We start from the raw sequence: 25,964 nt of genomic DNA, 5'->3' as shown, positions 1-25,964 counted from the left end.
GACAACGAATAAGGAAACCCAAAGAATTGATGTCTTTGAATTGTGATGTTGGCAAAGATTATTGAATACACCATGGACTGCCAAAAGAAAGAACAAATCTGTCTCGGAAGAATACAACCAGAATGCTGCTTAGAAGCAAGGATAGTGAGACTGCGTCTTACATACTTTGGACATGTTGTCAGAAGGGATCAGTCCCTGGAGAAGGGCATTATGCTTGGTAAGGTACAGGGTCAGCGGAAGAGAAGAAGACCCTCAAGGAGATGGATTGACATAGTGGCTGCAACAGTGAGCTCAAGCCTAACAACAATTTTATGGATGGCGCAGGACCGGGCAGTGTTTCATTCTGTGGTACACAGGGTCACTATGAGTTGGAACCGACTCGACGGCACCTAACAACAACAACGCTTTGTGTGGATATAAATTTCTCTTTTTGCATGGGTATATATTTCTGTCCATAAAATGTCCTCAATTTTCCTAAATAAAATAATAAATAACTAAAATATTTATTTACTTAATAGAAGAAACATACTTTTTTTCACTAGATGTAACTTTTTTAATATTATGTTATCTATTCTGCCTTAGAAGAAAGAACCCCACAATTGCCAAGCTTGTGGTACTTGAATTTATTCTGGCCATTTTGTAAGAATATTATTAACTATATTTTTATCTGCATTTTATGGCTGGAGTAATTCCAGCAATAAGCAACATAGTATTTTTATAGCAGAGTGACAAGCACAGAGTGTCCTAGTTTAATTCTGAACTTTTTGTGCCTATTATTAAAAAGGAATGAAAGACAAAACAACTAGTCCCATTTTACGTTTTTCACTAAAAGCTACCCCTAGCTATTCTTTTTCTTGGGCAGGACTTGCATGTGTGAATATTAGAACTCCCAGAGTATGTGTAACTAAGAAGTTCATTTTGTTTATTTATTTTTGAACATTTTATTGTGCTTTAGGTATAAGTTTATAAAGCAAATTGGTCTCCCGTTTGATAATTTATACACAAATTATTTTGTGACATTAATTGCAATCCCCACAATGTGTTGTCACATTTTGCCCTGACTTCCCTGTTTCCATTCATCTTTCCTGCCCCTTCCTATCATCTCATCTTTGCTTTTGGGCTGGTGTTGCCCATTGATCTTGTATACTTGATCATTCTAAGGAGCATATTTATGTTATTGTTTGTTTTCTACACCTGTCTGATATTTGGCTGAAGTGAACTTTGGGAGTGGCTTCAGCTGTGAGTTAGAAGGATGCCTAGAGGCCATAGTCTCGGGGGTTCCTCCAGTCTCCGTCAGACCAGTAAGCCTGGTCTTTTTTGTGAATTTGAATTTTGTTCTACATTTTTCTCCCACTCTGTCTAGGACCCCCTATTGTGATCCTGGTCAGAGTCGTCAGTAATGGTACCCCGGCACCATCTAGTGCTTCTGGTCTGAGGCTAGTGGAGGCTGTGGTTCATGTGGTCCATTAGTCCTTTGGACTAATTACTTCCTTGTGTCTTTGATTTTCTTCATTCTTCTTTGCTCTGGACGAGATGAGACTAGTAGTTGTATCTTAGATGGTCGCTTGCAAGCTATTAAGACCACAGACGCTACTCACCTAAGTAGGATGGAGACTATTTCCCCTAAGAACTATGTTATGCCAGTTGACCTAGACGTCCCCTGAGACCATGGTCTGTAGCCCTCAGCCCCAACGACTCAGTACTGCGAGGTGTTTGGTTGTGTCAAGGAAGCTTCTATGAATGTGTCCCCTGTGTGCTTTATTATATATATGAATATACATGCTGTGCATACAAATATGTATGTAAAAATATCTGCAGCCAAATAAGGAAGATGGAAGAAGAATTGACACCTTTGAATTGTGGTATTGGCGAACAAACATTGAAAGAACAAACAAATCTATCTTGGAAGAAGTGCAACAGGAATGCTCCTTAGAAGCAAGGATGGCAAGACTTAGTCTCACATACTTTGAACATGTTATCAGGAGGGATCAGTCCCTGGAGGAAGGCATCATGATTGGTAAAGTGGAGGGTCAGTCAAAAACAGACCCTCAAAGAGATGGGTTGACACAGTGGCTGCAACAATGGGCTCAAGCATAACAATGATTGTGAGGATGGTACAGGACTGGGCAGTGTTTCATTCTGTTGTTCATAGGGTCGCTATGAGTCGGAACTGATTCAAGGGCACCTAACAACAACAACAATATCATTTTCCATAGTGGTTGTACCATTTTACACTCCCACCTGCAGTGTATGAGAGTTCCAGTCGCCCTACAACCTCACCTTGTTTTTTCCGTCTGTGCCATTCTTGCAGGAGTGAGATGGATGGTATCTCATCATAGTTTTGATTTGCATCTCTCTATTTTTTAATGATTAATGATCTCGAGCATCTTTTCATGTATTTGTTGGCCGCCTGAATGTCCTCTTTGGAGAGGTGTCTCTCCATGTCCTTTGGCCATTTTATGATTGGGTTGTTTGTCTTCTTGTTGTTGAGTTGTTGAAGTTTTCTATATATTTAGAGATTAAATTTTAATCAGATATGTCATAGCCAAAAAAATTTTCCCAGTCTGTAGATTATCTTTTTACTCTCTTGGTATAGACTTTTGACAAGCATAAGTGTTTAATTTTTAGGAGGTCCCAGTTATCTATTTTATCTTCTGGAATTTTTGCATTTTTAGTTATGCTTGATATTCTATTTATGCCATGTATTAGGTCCCCTATGTCTTCCTTCATGATCTTTATAGTTTCAGGTTTTACATTTAGGCCTTGGATCCATTTTGAATTGGTTTTTGTGTTTGGTGTGAGGAATGGATCCTGTTTCCTTTTTCAGTTTTACCAGCATATTTGTTGAAGAGACTATCTCTTGTCCATTTAATGGACTCTGACCCTTTGTTAAAGATCAAGCGTACATGGTGGATGGGTTTACTTCTGGGTTCTCAATTCTGTTCCTTTGGTCTACGTGTCTGTCATTGTACCAGTACCAGGCTGTTTTGACTAGTGTGGCTGTATAATAGATTCTGAGATCAGGAAGTGTGAGGCCTCCTCCTTTGTTCTTTTTCAATGGTGCTTCACTATCCAGGGGTTCTTTCCTTTCCATATAAAGTTGGTGATTGTTTTTTTCCATCTCATTAAAGAATGTTGTTGGAATTTGGATCGGGAATGCATTGTAGCTATAGATCGTTTTGGGTAGTATTGACAATTTCGCAGTGTTAAATCTTCTTATCCATAAGCATAGAATGTGTTTCCACTTATGAAGGTCCCTTTTGGTTTCTTGCAATAGTGTTTTAGTGTTTTCTTTGTGTAAGCCTTTTATGTCCCTAGTTATATTTATTCCTAAGTATTTTATCTTTTAGGGGGCTATTATAAGTGGTATACTAAAAAAAAAAAATTATAAGTGGTATAGCTTTCCTAATTTTCTTTTTGGAGTTCTATTTGTCAGTGTAGAGGAATCCAATTGATTTTTGTATGTTGACCTTGTACCTTGCCACTTTGCTGAATCCTTTTATTACTTCCAGTAGCCTTCTTGTGGAATCTCTGGGATTTTTTAGGTGTTGGATCATATTGTCTGCAAACAGGGATAGTTTGACTTCTTCCTTACTGATTTGTTGTGTTTTTAGGTGCCATCAAGTTGGTTCCAACTCATGGCAACCGTGGGTACAACAGAACAAAACACTGCCCCATCCTGCACCATCCTCATAATTGTTATGCTTGAGCCCATTGATGCAGCCATTGTGTCAATCCACTTCATTGAGGGCCTTCCTCTTTTTTCACTGACCCTTTACCAAGTATGATGTCATTTTCCAGGGATTGATGCCTTCTGATAATGTGTCCAAAGTATGTGAGACGAAGCCTTGCCATCCTTGCTTCTAAGGGGCATTCTGGCTGTACTTCTTCCAAAACAGATTTGTTCATTCTGTCTTAGAATGTCCTTTATTTCTCTTTCTTATCGCTCTAGCTAGGACTTCCAATACATATCAGGGTTATGCTGGCTTTATAGAATGAATTTGGGAATGTTCCTTCCTTTTCTATGTTCTAGAATAGTTTGAGCATTATTAATGTCAGTTCTCTGAATGTTTGGTAGAATTCTCTAGTGAACCCATCTGGGCCAGGGCTTTTTATTTTGGGAATTTTTTTTATGGCCACTTCAAATTCTTTTTTTATGGTCTCTTCATATTTTCTACTTCTTCAGTTTTTGTTAGTTTAGATAGGTAGTGTGTTTTCAGAAATTTGACCATTTCATCTAGGTTTTCAAATTTTTCAGAGCATAATTTTTCTTAGTATTCTGTTATAATTCATTTTATTTCAGTTTGTTCTGTTTCTTATTTACCTCATTTCTTATTTGCCTTATTTTCATTTTCTCCTTCTTTTGTCAATTTTGCCAGTGGTTTGTCCATTTTACTGATCCTTTCAAAAAGTCCTGTTGGTTTCTGTTTTCTGTCGTATTTATTTCCACTCTAATTTTTAATATTTTCTTTCTTCTGGCAGCTACGAGCTTCTTTTGGTGCTCTTTTTCTATTTGTTCAAGTTGTAGGGTTAATGTTTTGATTTTGGCCCTTTCTTCTTCTTTGGATGTGTACATTTATTGCTATAAATTGACATCTGAACACCGCTTTTCTGTGTTCCAAAGGTTGTGATATGCTGTGTTTTCATTTTTGTTTGATTCCAGAAATTTTTTTATTTCACCTTTGATTTCTTCTATTATCCAATGTTTTTTAAGCAAGGTGTTATTTAGTTTCCCTGTATTTGATTTTTTTCCTTGCTCTTCCTGTTATTGATTTCTACTTTTATAGCGTTGTGATCGGAGAAAATGCTTTGTATTATTTCGATGTTTTGGATTTTATTGAGGGTTGCTTTGAGGCCTAAAATATGGTCTGTTCTGGAGAATGTTCCATGTGCATAGCAAAATAATCCATACTTTGCTGCTATTGGGTGGAGTGTTCTGCATATGATGTTGAGTTGGCTGATTCTGACATTTAGATCTTCTGTATCTTTCTTGAGTTTCTTTCTAATTATTCTGTCCTTCACCCAAAGTGGTGTGTTGAAGTCTCCTGCTTTTATTGTGGAACTGTCTACTTCTCTTTTCAGTACTGTTAGAGTTTGTTTTGTGTATTTTGGAGCTCTGTCTTTGGGTGCATGTGTATCTATCATGGTTATGATCTCTTGGTGGATTGACCCTTTCATCATTGTATAATATCCTTCCTTATCTTTTAAGGTGGATTTTGTCTTAAAGTCTATTTTATCAGGGGTCAATATTGCCACTTCTTCTCTTTTTTGGTTACTGTTTGCTTGATATTTTTTTCGATGATTTTATTCTTAGTTTATCTATATCTTTGTGTCTAAGGTGTATCTCTTGTAGACAGCATATTGATAGTTTTTTGTTTTTCTCAATCCATGCTACCATTCTCTGTCTCTTTACTGGTGCATTTAAACCATTTACATTCACTGTGATTATTGATAGATACGAATTGACTCTCATCATTTTGTTACGCTTTTGTTTTTTGGTGGTGTTGACCCTTTCTTTGTTCCACATAATTTTCTGTACTAAATTCTTTTCATTTGTGGATTTTCTTTTCAATTTCTTTGTTGTTGATTTTGTGTTTTCCAAGTCTTTATGATTTTCCTCTTTTTTACTTAAATGAGTAGGTTTGTTAATTTTCTTTGTGGTTACCTTGAAGTTCAACTTCATTATCCTAACTTTAAAGCTGTTTTTCCTTTTTAATTTTTTAGCAGTCTTTTATTTCTTGATATTGCCTTGACTCTCTCTCCATATGGAAGTTCTAAAATTACACCATTTATTCCCCCTTTTTTCTTCTGAAATTACAGATTGACATCTCTAGTTTCCTGTTTTCAGTGCAGCTTCATTTTATTTTTGAGGATTATTTATCTAGGTTGGTATCTGACTAATGTTGTCACGTGTCAGGTTGTTGTCTTATGTTGTTCATTCTCTGTCCAATGGACTTTAATATTTCTTGTAAGGTTGGACTGATTTTTACAAATTCTCTTAATTTCTGTTGATCTTGAAATATCCTTATTTCACCATTCTATTTGAGAGACAATTTTGCTGGATATATAATTCCTGGGTGGTAATTTTTTCTTTTGATGCTTTATATATGTCATCCTATTACCTTCCTGCCTGCATGGTTTCTGTCAAGAAATCAGAGTTTAGTCTTATTGGTTGTCAAGAAATCAGAGCTTAGTCTTATTGGTTCCCTTTATAGATAATCTTTCATTTTTCCCAAGCTGCTCTCAGGATTCTTTCTTTCTTTTTAGTTTTAGAAAGTTTGATTATGATATGTCTTGGTGATTTTCTTTTGGGATCTATCCTGTATGTGGCTCGCTGTGCTTCTTGGATGCATATCTTCTTGTCTTCCGTGATATTAGGGAAGTTTTCTATGAACAAATCCTCAAAAATTCTGAGAATTGTCTGCTCCTGTTCTAGAATCCCAATCACACATAAATTATTCCTGTTGATAGTGTTCCACATAACTCTTAGGGTTTCTTCATTTTTCTTCATTGTTTTTTCTGATTGTTCTACAAACAAATTAGTGTTAAGGGATTTGTCTTCCATTTCATTGATTCTGTCTTCCATTCACTCAATTCTTCCCCTTTGTCCTTCCTTTAAATTGTCTATTTCTGAAATTTTATTGTTAATGTTCTGGTTTGCTAGTTGCTGTTTTAGTATAGTTTTTAATTATTTTGTCATTTTTCTCTTGTATTATTTTCCTGAATTAGGCTAGTGTTTTGTTTGTGTTTTCCTTAATCTCTTTCTTGATCACTTGGAGAACCCTACATATAAATATTTTGAATTCCTTATCAGGTAGTTCCATTGCCATTTCTTTCTCAGGGAAGCTTTCTGGTTCTTTATCCTAGTCACTTCCTGAAGCCACCATGTTCTGCTTCTTTCGGTGATTTGATATTATCTGTTGTCTCTAAGGCATTAAGGTGTTATTATATTTATTTATTAATTGTATGTTTGCTGCATCCTGATTGTTTTGTTTTGTTTTGTTGTATTCAGGCCGGTGAGATGGGCATGCTACTCTGGTCACTAGTCTGGCCATACTGGAGCACTCACCACCTGTCTCCAGGTGGGCAGGATAGAGGCTGACTGTGTAAGCATGGGTCTCAGTTTGCTGGTCATGTGGGTAACTGACAGCAGATTGGCCAGGCACTGGTTGCCATTTTTGTTGGTCTGGTGGTGCAGGAGCAAGCAGTGTCACTCACCAAGTGGATAGGGTGGCAGGTGTGGCTGGCTAAGGGGGATGTGGTTGCCACCCCTTGCCTGATGGAGGAAAAGGAAGGCAAGCATTGGGTGTGCACATGCACAGTTGTGCCACTGCTGCCTCTTGTTGAGTTGTGGAAAGGGGGAGGTAGAGGTGGGCATGCATACATGCAGTCACACTGCCACCTTCTCGCACTGGGCCTGGTGGGGCACCAGTGGCAAGTGGGCATGTGCACATGTGTGCAATCACTGCCTTTTGCTGTGCCTGGGGCGGTGTAGGTGGCAGGTGGGTGTGTGAGTAGAAGCATGCCTACCACAACTGGTCAGGTGAGCCAGAAAGGGTGTTATATAGGATTGGGTGGGTGGGGTGGCTTCAGTTCTGATCAGGAGGGGAGGGGAACGGAGTGTACACCCCCCTAGCTAGCAGATGTGACTGCCAGGGCACTTCTTGTCTGCTGCAGCCAAAAATTGAGACATGCCCCTGACCTAGTGCAAGGATGGGGAGGTGGGGGGCAGCCCAGGGTCCAGTCAGGTGGAAGATCTCCTGCCAATACTCCACGATTCACATCCTTATGCATGCCACTCACCCCAGAGGTCAGGTACCGCCACTTGTGAGTATATATAGCGCTGAATCCTGGTTTCTTCCCTCCTCCATGGATGTCAGGTTCCTTGTATTTCTCGCTGTCCTTTCTGTGTTTTCCTTCCTTAGATCCTGATCATGATCCGCTCACCTTGTTTCTCTACGGGTGTGTCTATACAGTGTCTCTATCTCTTATGGGGATGCCATGAAATTGCCTCCCTGTTTTCCTCACCCATGGTCACTATTGGCTTTGTCTTAAGATGGCCACGTTGAGCTGGGATGGCTGATAGAGCCCCTCTGTTCCTTGTTACCCCTCGTTCACTGTGTTCATTCAGTTCTTCCTTCCACTCAGTGTTCAGTTCAGTTCTTTATCCTTCTTTTTTGTTGTTTAGGGTTCCAGGATTGTTATTTGCGCCTGTTTCAATTGGTTTTTCAGGTCTTTGCTGCAGGGGGACAATATGGTGCATCTGATTAATCCGCCATCATGGCTGTTGGCTTCTCCCCTCCAGAAGTTCATTTTAGACATGTCACTAAAGTTATTTCCATTTATTGAGCACACTGAAGAAAGCACCAATTGTGTTTTGGTCTATAAAATAAGTTGTGCTGGGATTTCTTAAGGGGAGAAGGCATGAGATTGTTGTTCTTTACTTTATGATCTGTTGCTAATCATCAGAGCAGGAGACAAAAAAAAAAGAAAAAAAATGGGCCTCACTGTTGTCTGACAATCACTCATGCCATTCACTGCATTTAATTCATGTACTGAGAGAAGGAAAACTATATGTGCATACAAAAAAAAAAAAAAAAGGAATTTTAGATAGAAATTAAAGGGGAAAAGGAAGTTGAAATGAAGCCAGAGTCACCAAAAGGCTATACAGAAAATGTTTAACTTCCATGTGGTAAGTGGGTAACAGCTGTTTTAAGGATTCTCTTTGGCTTTTTATTATGACTATATAAAAATAAGAACATAAAAAACTAAACAGTAAGAAGAAAATAAGATGCCAGTGCTACCCTTTCTTTCCTGAAACTCTGTAAACTCTGATTTAAATCAAATAGCTTTTATGTCCCTATCATTAGATTTCATTCTTGGGTTATTTTCATAGGCTCTTAGTTGAACTAAAACTATGCTTTTCACAAAAATCAGCAGATCAAAAGCAAATTGAAGTGACATTTCAGTTGCTTAACCTGTTCCTTTATTCTTTTGAAAGGCTGCTACACAGAATTTTTTCTGAAAGCACTCAGCCGAATATTTTTTTCTTCTTCTTCTTTCTAAAATGCATTGCTTAATGGAAGAAATTCTCCAACCCAAACTACTTTTTAAGTTTTTCTATTAAAATGTCTACATAAGCTTTTATTTTATTTTATTTGGAGCCCTGGTAGCACTGTGATTAAGAGCTATGGCTGCTAACCAAAAGGTCAGCTGTTTGAATCCACCAGCCACTATTTGGAAACCCTATGGGGCATTCTACTTTGTCCTTTAAGGTCTCTATAAGTCAGAATCCACTTGACAGCAACGGGCTTGCTTTGGTTACTGCTTCATTTCGTTTTTAAGAATACTTGAATATTTGCCTGAATATATTCTTTTATCTGCAAAAAGAACCCAAAAGTGTTGATAATACCTTTTATCATATTTGGAAATATTTCCTATTTTTTCATTCCTTGACAGAGATGTAAATTTACCATACCACTTCTAAAAAGGGGTTTTCTCATCCCCGAAATATGTTAAGTTCCTCACACTTCCATCCAAAGTCTCACCCATAATTACATAACATACAAGTACATGCAGCGCATCCATAGAAATGGTGAAATCACAAATGTACACATCAGCTCATTCATTTTCATTTTATAAATATTTGAACAATTTTGTTGACATCTCTGAGAACCCATTTGAGAATTATCAAATTGCAGCAAAATTTTCTTCCTCTTGAAGGCTGGGGCTATATCTTAAACACCTAGCAATATGTGTGGCTTAGAGATACTCACATAATAGGAAATGGAGGAATTTTATAAAGCACTTGAACACAAAAAGAAAAAATAATCTTAACAAAAGACATACTTAACATTATAAGAATTCCAATTACTAATTGTCTAATTGCTAATTATTAAAGGCTAAAACTTACTTTAAAAAAGGCAAGATTTTTTAAACGTAAGTATAATTCTTATATCAAGGTCCTAAAATGTAACACTACTAAAACCCAGAGACAAATCTCTTGTCTCCTTCGGTCACTATTCCCATTCTCACCACCACCACTACCACCGCAAAAAAACATGATACTGACTTAGCTAATACCGATAATTGGTTTTGCCAGTTGTTTTGTTTTGTTTTTTACTATAGTATACCATATTTTTACACAATAATGTGCACCTTCTACATTTGTTTGGGAACAGCTCCCTCCTTCCATGAGGTATTTTCATAACCATGCTATGCTAATTTTTTTACAGAAACGTAAAAGAGATTGGCATAGTAGCGCTTATGAGGATACCTCATGGTGGGAGGGAGCGGTTGGCAAAGGTAGAAAATGTGCGTTATTTGCGTAAAAATACGATACATGAAGCTTTTTATGTCTTATATTTTCATTCATCATGGTATTGGGAAGATTCACTCTATTTCGTGCTTTTTCTTAAACTGCGTTGTATGAGTATCCCACACTTCATCATTCTGGACATGAGGGTTCTTTCCAGTTTAGGTCTATTATTAATAGAAACACTATGAACAATCTTGTACATATTGTTGCGTTCCTGTGTACAAATTTCTTTTGAGTATATACCTAAGAATGAAATTTCTAGGTCAGGATATTCATGTAACAGTTAACACAGTCATCCAAAGTGACTCTCATGTTATCCCACCACTACTGGATTAGATTTCCAATTGAGCCACATCCTCATTAACACTTATTTATGTCTTTCTTTCTCATTTTAGCCGTTGTAATGGGTATATAATTGTATATCATCGTAGTTTTAAATTTGCATTTCCTTGACAATTAATGAGTTTTTTTAAATATATATGCTATTTCTTGCTCATTTGAATATCTTCTGTGGTGAATTGTCAAGTCTTTGACCCATTTACTCTTTGGGTTGTCTGTCTTTTTCTTAATTTGTAGGTGTTTCCCAATCCATAATCTTGATATATTCCTCTGTTTACTTAGGAAATCTTTAATCCTTGTCAATATAGGTCTTACAGATCTTTTCTTAGATTTATCCCTATTGTATTGTTGATGCTATTGTAACTGTTATCTTTGTTTTTAATTTAAATTTCTCTTAATTTTATAATATGAAATTTTTTAACAATTGTGAAATATACAGAATAGTATAGTGAATTTTTATACACTCAACACTCAGCTTCCACAATAATGAACTAATGAATGTTTCATATATAACTTTGCTTAGTCAATCCTGTATTATTTTGAAGCAAATATCAGCCATTATATCATTGCATACAACACACGTCAGACAAAATCACTAAAATATAAGTACTGCTTTAAAAATTCCCACCTTGCTGCTTCCAGATCACACACAGGTTGGGGTATGCACTCAGCTAAAAAAGGCAGCAAACTCAAAAAAATCTCACCCAAAGCAACTCTGTCTTTTAAAAGTAGATTTTTCTTGGTCTCTGCCTACATTTTTTAACACATCCCCCAGGATTTCTCTGTGCAAGAATATCAGGCAGCCAAGTATTCGAACAATTTATGCTCCAAGTTTGTACTTTAGAGTCTCACCATGTCTACAGTTCTCTTACTTCTTGAATTTCCCCCCTTACATTTCCAGCTACTTTTTCTTCATTGAACCTTGTCCTTTGCTGCTTACAGCTGGTTAAGACTTCAGTTTTCTGCCACCATAATCATAGAGGTTGGAGAATACGCTCAAAACAGAAAGCTACAAACTCACAATTCTTACCTGTTGCAGTCTCAGCCTTTCAAGAGTAAACTCTCCTCTAGCTTCTATATGCTTTCGGCTGCCTGCCAAGATATAATTCTCAGCCAGGGGTTGGTTCGTATGACCACTTGCCTCAGCCACTGTTTCTATCATCATCTTTTTAATATTAATATCTCTAAGCTCTGTGGTGTTATTTTCATTTCTGGTATCGATAATTTGTACTTTATTTCTTGTTATTTACACCTTTTTGTCTTTTAAAATAATCGACTTTAGCTTTTTTCATTTATGTTCACTTTCCCATTATTAATTACTGCTTGCATGTTTATTATGCCTTTCATTCTCCTTTGTTTGGGTTTAAAATTTATTGTTTTTTCCTAAACTTCTTATGATAGACACATCATTGATTTTCACCCTGTCTTCTTTTCTAATATATATATTAAGACTATACACCCCTTAGACATCTCTCTGCATCCTTAGCACTTCATATAAAGTATGTCATAGAATATGGTTAGGTACATAGTCATGTTTATTTTAAAAGATTGAGATTCAATATATGCACTATTCTATCACAAAGTATTACTTAAGATCAAAACATTCATTCTTTCATTCAGTTAGTATGTATTAAGAGCCTATTTATTATGTGTACAGTTCATCTCACAAAACATATTCAAGTACATAGTTATAATAAAATTCTTCCAGAATTTTCTTTTTTCAGGATGCTCTTTTAGAACATTTGAGGAAAAAAAGGAAATAAGGAAAGGGAACTAAGATTTATAAAAGATCTACACTGAACTACAAGCACCCATACCAAACCCATAGCCACTGAGTCGATTCAAACTCATAGTGACCCTACAGGACAGAGTAGAACTGCCCTATAGGGTTTCCAAGGCTGTAATCTTTACAGAAGCAGACCGCCACGTCTTTCTCCCATAGAGCAATTGGTGAGCTTGAACCACAGACCCCTCCGTTAGCATCCAAGCGCTTTCACCACTGCGCCACTAGAGCTCCTTGAACTACAAGTATTAACAACAAATTCAATTATATTTATAGCCTATCTTTTTTTTTTTTTTCCAGTCTTCTTTAGCGTATTTCCTTTAGATAGTAGTGACAGCTTCTAGGAAAAATAAATACAAATTTATTCACTAAATTATATCTATTATTGTGTCCCTGCTGCATTTTAAACTTCCTTACCTCATATCCTCTAATCACTGTTGAAATGTCTCATAAATATTCAAAAGTTTAAGCTTTGTTTATTTATCTTATTTGATTCATTAAATTGCATTCTTTATAGTAAAATTACCTATGGGCACAAAGCAAATCTTATGCGTGCAATCTGATAATACCGCTGCCAGCATATCTCAGAATATTGATTGTGAATAGCCAATTTAAGAACTATATCTGATGCTAAACTTAAGAGGCTAGGAATCTGGAAATTGAGGCAGGCAGGGGTTTTCCTAATAACCAAATTCATCTTCCATGGGAAACGTCCTCCCTACGTATAAAATTTTAAAACTCTTAATAGAGGGACATGGCTGATTTCAGGTGTTGCATTAAGAAAAGAGAAGTGTAAAAGATAATTTAGACATTATTAGGAAAAAAAGCTGTATTCAGTGGTTCAAAATCTATCCAAAAGTGAGGAGTTATTACAGAAAGTAGACAAGTAGTGAAATACCTGCTTTCTAATCCATAACTTACATTAGGTACAACTTTTGAATTTAGGAAAAACAGTGAATTGAATGAAAACATATAAAACCAGCTTTCCTTAATTCTCATTAAAATATCCAAAAAACAGGAAAAAAAAAAAAGCCCATCTTCATTATAATTGTAATGAGTGGTATAAAATAAAACTATTAGTATTATTTCTAGGTTTTTGTTTCCTTTCATTTTTGTACAATGACCCAGCCTTAAAATCCCATTTGCTAGGCTCAAGCAAGCAGTGAAATGGCCTCTGGATTTCTTTTCCTTTATCTTTTTTTTCCATGAAACAAACTGAAGTCACACACATGAAGCTTTAAGTTTCATCCCAGGCCTGGGAGGATTTCTTTGTGTTGCCTGACGAATGTAAGTGAACACTTGTACTTATAACCAATAATTTGCCATCCACCTGCACGACATGGGCCACTGGTTTGTGAGATATCATCTAGAGATGGGTGTCTCCCCACTCAAATGAGACCTCATCTCCTTTTCAGATCACCACTAAAGGCCAGTCAGCTAAAATCCAAGGGTGGTTGAACAAAAGAAAAATCTCCACTACAAGAAAGAAGAAAACACATGATAACACTTAATACGAGTTCTTTCTCCTATAAGAGATTTTCTTAATGACTCAAAGGAAAAATTATAAACATATGGTCCTAGATCTCAATAACATAAAGAAGACATTTCTTCTATATTTAAAGAGCAACCCAGGATATGAAGAGAATGCAATAAAACCAAAACCTAAGTAACTAAAATAAAATATTTATTGGACACAATAAAATGCAAACTTGATAGTACTAAATATTTAAAGCCATGCTTCAGAGTACAAACTTCAGAAATAGTCCTAGAATGTAAACTAAATGAATAAGAAGACTTTATTTTAAGATGAGAAGGAATCTGGCAGACACGAAGAGATTTGGTTCATAAACCAGGTGTCTGCAAAAAAGAAAGAATAATTGGGATAAAAGCAATAACAAAAAGAAGAAGAAGAATGAAACCTTGTCATATCTAAAAAGCAACAACCAAAAAAGCCATAAGTTTAAAATGGAAACCTCCCCCACTGTTTCAGAAAATATTAAAATCATTAAAATTATTCTTAACAATTCTTTTTGTCACCCCCATACCTAATCCATCATCAAAGTGTTAATTTTATCTTCTAAATATCTCTTGACTCCATTCTCACTTCTCCATGTCAACCATCATAACCCTAGTCTAGGTAATCCTCATTTCTTACCTAGACTCTGGAAATGCCTAAATCTCTTCCTGTATCTACTCTAACCCCTTTCCAATCTGTTTTCTACATTGTGACCATTTAGTCATTGAAACTAATTATTGAGTACCTTCTATGTACCAACAAATGAAAAGGTAATTAAGGATAATTTCATGAACAGATTATTATATTTAAAAATCGTACTTATTATTAATAAAACTCAAATTAATTTGAGAAATTTATTAGGGGAAGGTAAGTTTCTTTATAATAGTGGCCTATGAGGCTTTTCAGTTCAGCCAAAACTTGGGAAAAAAATAGCTAAGAAGGAAATAGCAATTTTAAGAGCTGTGAAAAGAACTTCAAGGCAGTGGGCATACAAGCTCAAAGATTCTAAACTGGGAATATTATAGAAATGTTTGAGTCCCAGTTTGCTGGAGGGTGGTGAGCACAGTGAGGTGAGAAATAAGATGAGGTTGGAGAAGCACACAGAGGCTCTATGAAGTAGGGCCTTGTAAGCCATGGTGAAGAGTTTGGAATTTATTTTTTGGTGCAGTGTGGAACCTACTGGAGTTTTAGCAGAAGGGTGATCTGATTTATATACTGTCATGGATTGAATTGTGTCCCCCCAAAATATCTATCAACTTGGCTGGGTCCTGATTCCCAGTATTGTATGATTGTCTGCCATTTTGTCATCTGATGTGATTTCCCTGTGTTGTAAATCCTATCACTATGATAGCAATGAGATGGATTAGCAACAGTTATATTGATTAGATCTACAAGATTAGATAGTGTCTTAAGTCAATCTCTTTTGAGATATAAAAGAGAGAAGCGAGCAGAGAGAAATGGGGACCTCATACTACCAAGAAGCAAGAGCCAGGAGAATAGCGCATCCTGTGGACCAGGGGTCCCTGCTCTGAGAAGCTCCTACTGCAGTGGAAGATCAATGACAAGGACCTTCCTCCAGAGCTGACAGAAAGAAAACCTTCCCCTGAAGCTGACACCCTGAATTTGGACTTTTAGCCTACTAGACTGTGAGAGAATAAATTTCTCTTTGTTAAAGCCATCCACTTGTGGTATTTCTGTTATAGCAGCACTAGATAACTAAGCCATACTTTAAAAGAAAACACTTTGGTCTATTGTGTATATCTTCTCAAAATATAAATCAGATCATCTCACTTGCACATTCGCACTCTCACCTCTGCTTAAAATCCCTGAAAGAATTTCAGTTGCTCTTAGGACAGATTTTCATTAATCCTAGCTCTTTAACATAGCCAGCTTCAAGATCTAGCTACATCCTACATGTCCCATCCCATTTTACTATGAAATAGCAACTCTTCCCTTTTTTTCTTTTTAATCCTACACACTGAAAAGACAACTAATATGTGGATTATTTTAGATTTCTCATTGTGTTTCAGCCAGTGCAGCTAGAATTTTTTTTTTTTTTTTTTCCTTACTGAGGTATGACATCATTTTTGTGTGACCTTTATTGCCCTGGTCTTATAATTCCCACCAAGGTAATTGGGCAAGGCTGTGCAGATATGGCGATTGTGACCAAACAGATTGGTCAGTTTTGCCATCCCGCTGGCCTTGAAATAAGCCACCTCAGAGACGGAGAAGAGAAAATCTCACCACCACCAGGGAGGAACAGCCAGGAGCCAGTGCATTCTTTGAACCCAGGATCCCTATGCTAGGAGGCTCCTAGAACCAGGAGACAGAGATAGAACAAACTGTAACCTTGAAGATCATGAGAAGCTGTGGCAGGGTAGACCCGGCAGCAAGAGACAGTGGGATGGGCTTCCCAGCCCACAGAGAAAGCTGAGTGCCTTTGGGCAGAGGACTAAGGCTAGGAAGAGGTATGCCTGTGAGCGTGGCTGGCAAGGGGCTGTCCTTGAGTGTTCTGAGCCTGAATTGTAACCTGTTACTTCCCTAGGAAACCCTAGTGGTGTAGTGGTTAAAAGCTATGGCTGCTAACCAAAAGCCAGCAGTTTGAAATAAACCCCATAATCATGAGCATGGCCAGTAAGTTCTATATGGCCAATGGAATAAATTATCAAACCCAGGAGAGAAGTAGAAAGTGCTGTGGAAGGAATGCTTGGCGTTGCAGTTGGCACAGATGGAGGAGAGAGAAGGTATATCTGACCCCTGCCTTGTAACAGTCAGCTATGGGCTATTGATCTTGATTCTCCTTTCCTCTTGTGACATTAGAGGAAGTCAGATACTGCCTCCACGCCATTTTTACACTCACTGTCCTAGTCTCGGTTCACTAGAGGAGCAAAACTAGTGAGATTTATATAGATATATATGGAGAGAAAACGGCTCATGCAATTGACAGGGTCTGTTAAATCCCAAATTCATGGGTCAGGCAGCAGCCTGAAGGCTCCTGCTGGTTCACATGGTTATGGGGGTTGACAAATCCAAAATCTGCAGGTTAGACAACAGGCCGAAGGCTTCTTACATCTGGAGTACCAAAGGTCTAGTGACAAGAAAAAGTGCAGGAATGAAAGACAGTGAGCTTTGCCAAAACATCCATTTATATCATCGATGCAGCCCACATGCCCACATCAGATCACAATGCAAGGTGATCACATAGTGTCTGCCAAACCACTGAGACTCACAGCCTCGCCTGGCTGATACATAACATTAACTGTCACACTCACAATCAGTTGTTTAACCTAAAACCACTGCCACAGAGTATATTCCAACTTATAGCGACCCTATGGGACTGCCCCATAAGGTGTCCAAGGCTGTGATCTTTATAGAAGCACACTGTCACATCTTTCTCCTGGGCAGGGCTGGTGGGTTAAAACCACCGACCTTTTGGTTAGCAGCCAAGCACTTAACCACTGTGCCACCAGAGCTCCTTGATCAGTTACTTAGAATGTGTAATTTTTTGGTGATTAATCCAAACATTAAACATTCCATTTTAGAAGTCCAGAATTTATATCACAATCTGCATTTGTATTAATATCTGTAATCTATTAAATTTAATCACATTCAAACCCCTCAAAATATATATTTAATTATATTTAAGAGAGTCTAACCAACTAAACAACATTGAAATAGAAAATCGGAAATCAAATATATCACTGAAAAGTTTATGGAGATGTGTACAGGTGTCAAGTTGACAGGTAGTGGACTATGATTGTTAAGGTTGTGTATCAGCTTGGCTGGACCATGATTCTCAGTGGTTTGGCAATTATGTGATGACATAGTTATCCTTCATTCCATGATATAATTTAATCACCTCCATGTTGTGACCTAATGTGATCAGCTGATCAGTTGGAAGGGGAATTTCCTCAGAAGTGTGGCCTGCATCCAGTATATATAGATGTTCTGGAAAAGCTCAATGGCTTTTGCTAGTTCTGGATTTTGCATCTGGCTCATCATTCTCTGACCTCCAACTCTTGGGGCTTGAGCCAGCGGCCTGCGGATTACCTGCCGATCTTGGGATTCATCAGCCTCCATGGCCTATGAGCCAGAGGCCTGTCATCTTACCTCCTGATCTTGAATTCATCAGCCTTTACAACCCCTGAGCCACCAGCCTACCATCTGACCTGTTGATCTTGGATTTGTCAACCCCTGCAGCTACATGAGTCAGGAGAACCCTCCAGCCCGATGCCTGATCCACAGACTTGAGACTTGCCAGCCTCTACAACTGCATGAGCCATTTCCTTGAGATAAATGTCTCAGTCTACATATATATACATATTTTGTATTTATATTTTATATATATATATATATTGGAAACCCTTGTGGCATAGTGGTTAAGAATTTCAGCTGCTAAACATAAGGTTGGAAGTTCAAACTGACCAGGCACTCCCTGGAAACTCTATGGGGCAGTTCTACTCCATCCTATGGGGTTGCTATGAGTCACGATTGACTTGATGGCAACGGGTTTGGTTTTGGTTTTCTATATATATATATTTGCTTCACTGGTTGGTTTTCCTTCTCTAGAGAACCCAGCCTAAGACATTGTTCATCTACCAACTTCTCAGCTAATATTGTAACTTGAAAATGCTTTAGATTTTTCAGTTAAATACATGCTTAAGATGATGAAAAATTGTAAGAATGGATAAGGATGATGGCTGAACAACAGGATGAACATAATTGATGTCACTAAACTATACATGTGAAGATTGTTGAAATGACAAATAGTTTGTTACATACATAGTTACTATATATATATACATATACACACATACACACACACACCTTGGTGGTGTAGTGGTTAAGTGTTACAGCTGCTAACCAAGAGGTCAGCAGTTTGAATCCACCAGGCACTCTTTGGAACTCTATGGGGCAGTTCTACTCTGTCCTATAGGGTTGCAATGAGTCAGAATTGACAGCAACGGGTTTGGTCTTGCATATAGAATTACTCGATGTTCAACCATTTCAAGAGGTGACATATGATCAGGAACCAATGGTGCTGAAGGAAGAAGTTCAAGCTGCTCTGAAGGCATTGGTGACAAACAAGGCTCCAGGAATTGATGGAATATCAATTGAGATGTTTCAACAAACAGATGCAGCGCTGGAGGTGCTCACTCATCTATGCCAAGAAATATGGAAGATAGCTCCCTGGCCAACTGACTGGAAGAGATCCATATTTATGCCTATTCCCAAGAAAGATGATCGAACCGAATGTGGAAATTATAGAACAATGTCATTAATATCACACTCAAGCAAAATTTTGCTGAAGATCATTCAAAAACGGCTGTAGCACTATATTGACAGGGAACTGCCAGAAGTTCAGGCCAATTTCAGAAGAGGACATGGAACCAGGGATATCATTGCTGATATCAGATGGATCCTGGCTGAAAGCAGAGAATACCAGAAGGATGTTTACCTGTCTTTTATTGACTATGCAAAGGGATTTGACTGTGTGGATCATAACAAATTATGGATAACATTGTGAAGAATGGGAATTCCAGAACACTTAATTGTGCTCATGAGGAACCTTTACATAAATCAAGAGGCAGTTGTTTGGACAAAACAAGGGGATACTGATTGGTTTAGAGTCAGGAAAGGTGTACGTCAGGGTTGTATCATTTCAACACACCTATTCAATCTGTATGCTGAACAAATAATATGAGAAGCTGGACTATATGAAGAAGAATGGGGCATCAGGATTGGAGGAAGACTCATTAACAACCTGCATTATGCAGATGACACAACATTGCTTGCTGAAAGTGAAAAGGACTTGAAGCACTTACTAATGAAGATCTAAGACCACAGCCATCAGTATGGATTGCACCTCAACATAAAAAAAAATAAATAAAGAAAACAAAAATCCTCACAACTGGACTAATGAGCAACATCATGAAAAATGGAGAAAAGATTGAAGTTGTCAAGGATTTCATTTTACTTCCATCCACAATCAACAGCCATGGAAGCAGCAGTCAAGAAATCAAAAGATGCATTGCATTGGGTAAATCTGCTGCAAAGAACCTCTTTAAAGTGTTGAAGAGCAAAGATGTCACCCTGAAGACTAGGGTGCACCTGACCCAAGCCACGGTATTTTCAACCACAACATATGCATGTGAAAGCTGGACAATGAATAAGGAAGACCCAAAGAAGAATTGACGCCTTTGAATTGTGGTGTTGGCGAAGAATATTGAATATACCATGGACTGCCAAAAGAACGAGCAAATCTGTCTTGGAAGAAGTACGGTGAGAATGCTTCTTAGAGGCAAGGATGGTGAGACTGTGTCTTACATACTTTGGACATGTTGCCAGGAGGGATCAGTCCCTGGAGCAGGACATCATGCTTGGCAGAGCACAGGGTAAGCAGAAGAGAGGAAGACTGTCGACTAGGTGGATTGACACAGTGGCTGCAGCAATGAGCTCAAGCATAACAACAATTGTAAGGATGACTCAGGACTGGACAGTGTTTCGTTCTGTTATGCATAAGGTGGCTATGAGTCTGAACTGACTCGATGGCACCTAACAACAATATAAATATATATGTATATATTCACAGGCCAAGCAAGAAAAGCCAGTTCTCAGAATTGGGAATAATGGGACCAGCATCACATAAAAGACAGTAGTGTTAGGGAATTCCAATTTAATGAAACAGATTTCTGAAGTATGGCAACAGATTCTGAAGTAATCAAACAGATTCAGAAGTATGCAAGTTTAATTCAGTGAAGAGACAGGACTGAGAAATAGGAATTTGATAATCTTACTAGCTTTTTTATTAAAAAATAAATTAAGAATCTAGGTAGGCGTATCTAGCAGGGTTCAGTTACAAAGAACTGAATTACTCTAAGCAGGAAGTGTTTTATTACAGGCACTAAATGGTTTAAAAAATAATTGAGAAAGTTAACAGGCTCCAGATGATCTTTCGAGATTTCAACTCTTAAAAGTTGTTCTCTAGAACCAAGCCATGAAAGGAGAAGCCGATGTCTTATAAAAGCAGGATGCCACTACTTCCAGAAGCCTACTCCGCTGCCACAATTGGGAAACCACCGTGATCAGGATGCCACCACCTTTAGGAAGCCTCCATCACCTGGAGGCCTCTGCTATTGTTGACAGTTCTGGAATCCCACCATGCCTGCCATGATTTGCACCAGCAAAATGAATATTCTATGCCCTGCTTTTTAACTACCATAAAGCTAGTGGACAGACAATGAGACATTTATTAATGGTGCCATGGGGTGCCGGAGGCAGTAATGACTCCAGTAATATACTTGCCAGCAGAAAAACAAAGTGACAAAACTCAGCTCCCGTCTCACTTCTACTTTCAGATCTTATGCACATGCATCTGATTGGCTGAACTTAAAACATACCCAGAAACCTAACTGCAAGGGCGTCTTTAACATATGATGTTAAGCTTCACATTCTCTTCACTAAAGGAAGACACATTAGAATGAGAATAAAATGGACAGCGATCACTAATCTACCATATCCTTTTGGTTACTCAATATCCATACACACCCATTTCCACATTCAACAATTCCCCAAAAGCAACAATTAACACAACATTCCATACTGACATAATGCAAATATCTCTTTTACAAATGAAAATGTACTAACACTCTCCCAAAACGAGAGCCAAAGAAAGTCTCATTAGCCAGTCTGTGTATCTCAGGGTGAAAGACTATTCCTTTTCCATATTAGAAAGCTAATTACCAATAACACGCTCTACACAAAATATCAAAAGAAAAAAATGGTCCAAGTTATTAATATGTATATACATTCCTTAGAAGCAAGGTTGGCAAGACTTCAACTGGATTACTTTGGACACGTCATTAAGAAAGACCAATTGTTTGCTAGAGGGCCAACGAATACTAGGGAAACCCTCAATGAAATGGATTGACACATAGTTACAACAGTGGATTCAAATATACCAAAGTTCATGAAAATGGTAGAGGATCAGGCAATGTTACACACAAGCTTGCTATGAGTCAGAGCTGACTCTATGGACACTAACAACAGCAGCAATATACGAAATAGTACAAACCAGAAATATGGCTACGAGCTGGAACCAACCCGATGGCAAAGGGTTTTTTGTTGTTGTTGTTACTACAGCCTCCATTTCACAAAACTGAAGTTACAATTTATAACTTTCTTCCTCCTCTACCTATTTTTTGTTCCTTTGCCTTCCCCCAGCACTTAGGCTGGTTGTTGTTGTTGTTGTTGTTGTTGTTAGGTGCCATCGAGTCAGGTCCAGCTGATAGCGACCCTAGGCACAACAGAACGAAACACTGCCCAGTCCTGAGCCATCCTTACAATCGTTATGCTTGAGCTCATTGTTGCAGTCACTGTGTCAATCCACCTCGTTGAGGGTCTTCCTCTTTTCTGCCTACCCTGTACTCTGCCAAGCATGATGTCCTTCTCCAAGGACTGATCCCTCCTGACAACACGTCCAAAGTATGTAAGACACAGTCTCACCATCCTTGCCTCTAAGGAACATTCCTGTTGTACTTCTTCCAAGACAGATTTGTTAGTTCTTCTGGCAGTCCGTGGTATATTCAATGTTCTTCACCAACACCACAATTCAAAGGCATCAATTCTTCTTCGGTCTTCCTTATTCATTGTCCAGCTTTCACATGCATATGCTGTGATTGAAAATACCATGGCTTGGGTCAGGTGCACCTTAGTCTTCAGGGTGACATCTTTGCTCTTTAACACTTTGAAGAGCTCCTTTGCAGCAGATTTGCCCAATGCAATGCGTCTTTTGATTTCTTGACTGCTGCTTCCATGGCTGTTGATTGTGGATCCAAGTAAAATGAAATCCTTGACAACTTCAATCTTTTCTCCATTTATCAGGATGTTGCTCATTCGTCCAATTGTGAGGATTTTTGTTTTCTTTATGTTGAGGTGCAATCCATACTGAAGGCTGTGGTCTTTGATCTTCATTAGTAAGTCCTTCAAGTCCTCTTCACTTTCTGCAAGCAAGGTTGTGTCATCTGCATAACGCAGGTTGTTAATGAGTCTTCCTGCAATCCTGATGTCCCCTTCTTCTTCATATAGTCCAGCTTCTTGGATTATTTGTTCAGCATACAGGTTAAATAAAAAAGTGAAAGAACCCAATCCTGATACACACCTTTCCTGACTTTAAACCGATCGGTATCCCCTTGTTCTGTCCAAACAACTGCCTCTTGATCTATGTAAATGTTCCTCATGAGCACAATTAAGTGTTCTGGAATTCCCATTCTTCGCAGTGTTATCCACAGTTTGTTATGATCCACACAGTCAAATCCCTTTGCATAGTCAATAAAAGACAGGTAAACATCCTTCTGGTATTCTCTGCTTTCAGCCAGGATCCATCTGACATCAGCAATGATATCCCTGGTTCCACGTCCCCTTCTGAAACTGGCCTGAATTTCTGGCAGTTCCCTGTTGATATATACAGCTACAACTGTTTTTGAATGATCTTCAGCAAAATTTTACTTGCATGTGATATTAATGATATTGTTCTATAATTTCCACATTCAGTTGCATCACCTTTCTTGGGAATAGGCATAAATATGGATCTCTTCCAGCCAGTTAACCAGGAAGCTGTCTTCCATATTTCTTGGCATAGATGAGTGAGCACCTCCAGCACTGCATCTGTTTGTTGAAACATCTCAATTGATATTCCATCAATTCCTGGAGCCTTGTTTTTCACCAATGCCTTCAGAGCAGCTTGGACTTCTTCCTTCAGCACCATTGGTTCCTGATCATATGCCACCTCTTGAAATGGTTGAATGTCGACTAATTCTTTTGGTATAATGACTCTGTGTATTCCTTCCATTTTTTTTTTGATGCTTCCTGCATCATTTAATATTTTCCCCATGGAATCCTTCACTATTGCAACTTGAGGCTTGAATTTTTTCTTCAGTTCTTTCAGCTTGAGAAATGCCAAGTGTGTTCTTCCCTTTTGGTTTTCCATATCCAGCTCTTTGTACATGTCATTATAATACTTTACTTTGTCTTCTCGAGAGGCCCTTTGAAATCTTCTGTTCAGTTCTTTTACTTGATCGATTCTTCCTTTTGCTTTAGCTGCTCAACGCTCAAGAGCAAGTTTCAGAGTCTCCTCTGACATCCATCTTGGTCTTTTCTTTCTTTCCTCTCTTTTCAGTGACCTCTTGCTTTCTTCATGGATGATGTCCTTGATGTCATTCCACAACTCGTCTGGTCTTTGGTCAATAGTGTTCAATGCATCAAATCTATTCTTGAGATGGTCTCTAAATTCAGGTGGGATATACTCGAGGTCGTATTTTGTTTCTCGTGGACTTACTCTGATTTTCTTCAGTTTCAGCTTGAACTTGCATAAGAGCAATTGACGGTCTGTTCCACAGTCGGCCCCTGGCCTTGTTCTGACTGATGATATTGAGCTTTTCCATCGTCTCTTTCCACAGATGTAGTCAATTTCATTTCTGTGTGTTCCATCTGGCGAGGTCCATGTGTATAGTTGCCGTTTATGCTGGTGAAAGAAGGTATTTGCAATGAAGAAGTCATTGGTCTTGCAAAATTCTATCATTTGATCTCCAGCATTGTTTCTATCACCAAGGCCATATTTTCCAACTACTGTCAGTTTGTCGTACTTTGGGGTCTTGTATGTTGCTGTGATGCTGGAAGCTATGCCACCAGTATTTAGATACCAGCAGGGTCACCCATGAAGGACATGTTTCAGCTGAGCTTCCAGACTAAGACAGACTAGGAAGAAGGACCCGGCAGTCTACTTCTGAAAAGCATTAGCCAGTGAAAACCTTATGAAAAGCAGTGGAACACTATCTGATATAGTGCTGGAAGATGAGCCCCCCAGGTTGGAAGGCACTCAAAAGATGACTGGGGAAGAGCTGCCTCCTCAAATTAGAGTCGACCTTAATGACATGGATGGAGTCAAGCTTTCAGGACCTTCATTTGCTGATGTGGCATGACTCAAAATGAGAAGAAACAGCTGTAACATCCATTAATCATCAGAACCTGGAATGTACGAAGTATGAATCTAGGAAAATTGGAAATCATCAAAAATGAAATGGAACACATAAACATCGATATCCTAGGCATTAGTGAGCTGAAATGGTCTGGTACTAGCCATTTTGAATTGGACAATCATATAGTCTACTATGCTGGGAGTGATAACTTGAAGAGGAATGGTGTTGCATTCATCGTCAAAAAGAATGTTTCAAGATCTATCCTGAAGTACAACACTGTCAGTGATAGGATAATATCCATACGCCTACAAGGAAGACCAGTTAGTACGACTATTACTCAAATTTACAAACCAACCACTAGGGCCAAAGATGAAGAAATGGAAGATTTTTATCAGCTGCTGCAGTCTGAAATTGATCGAACATGCAATCAAGATGCATTGATAATCACTGGTGATTGGAATGTGAAAGTTGGAAACAAAGAAGAAGGATCAGTAGTTTGAGGCTGGTTGAGGCCCTTAAAATGACATAGCGACTGCAATGCTCATTCCGGAGAGATCAGAGCCTGTAATGACTTCCCACAGCCATAGCTGGAAATGGCAGTCCTACGGATGCTCCAGAATATCTCCACATTCCAGGTTCCTTGCTGCCCACACTGTGTTGCAGCAACCTTACTGGCAGAAACTCTGGGAAATACGGTGTTTGACTTTCTAGCCTGTATAGGAGACAAAGCAGTTGAAAGAGGATGAAATGGTACAGTGACCCACTATTTTCACCACAGTAAGGAAGGAAGGAAAAAAGAAAGTATTCTTTTATGTACTTACATCTGGTTAATTTCTCATGTCTGAACAAGGTGAAACCTTAGCTACACAGAGACAGTTACTGGGTCTCAGAAAGAGATCAAGTTTGGCATGAGACCTGCCACCACGAGCTCATATCCTCTCAATGCACAAACTGCTTTGACAGACAACTGTTCCATTCTTCTTCCCTCCCATATCCTAGCAATGCCATTTCTCTGTGTTTAAACCACTCCAA

The 25,964-nt window shown here is 38.3% G+C and overlaps 1 protein-coding gene across 1 annotated transcript in view; it reads left to right on the top strand.

Moving 5' to 3' along the window:
• Positions 1-25,964, top strand: part of CNTN5 (contactin 5) — a 573,072-nt gene that overhangs the window by 529,121 nt on the left and 17,987 nt on the right. The gene's annotated exons all lie outside the window — the stretch shown is intronic.

This window comes from Elephas maximus, chromosome 7 (assembly GCF_024166365.1).
Source record: "Elephas maximus indicus isolate mEleMax1 chromosome 7, mEleMax1 primary haplotype, whole genome shotgun sequence".
Lineage (NCBI taxonomy): Eukaryota > Metazoa > Chordata > Mammalia > Proboscidea > Elephantidae > Elephas > Elephas maximus.
This window is presented reverse-complemented; position numbering and strand designations above follow the sequence as displayed.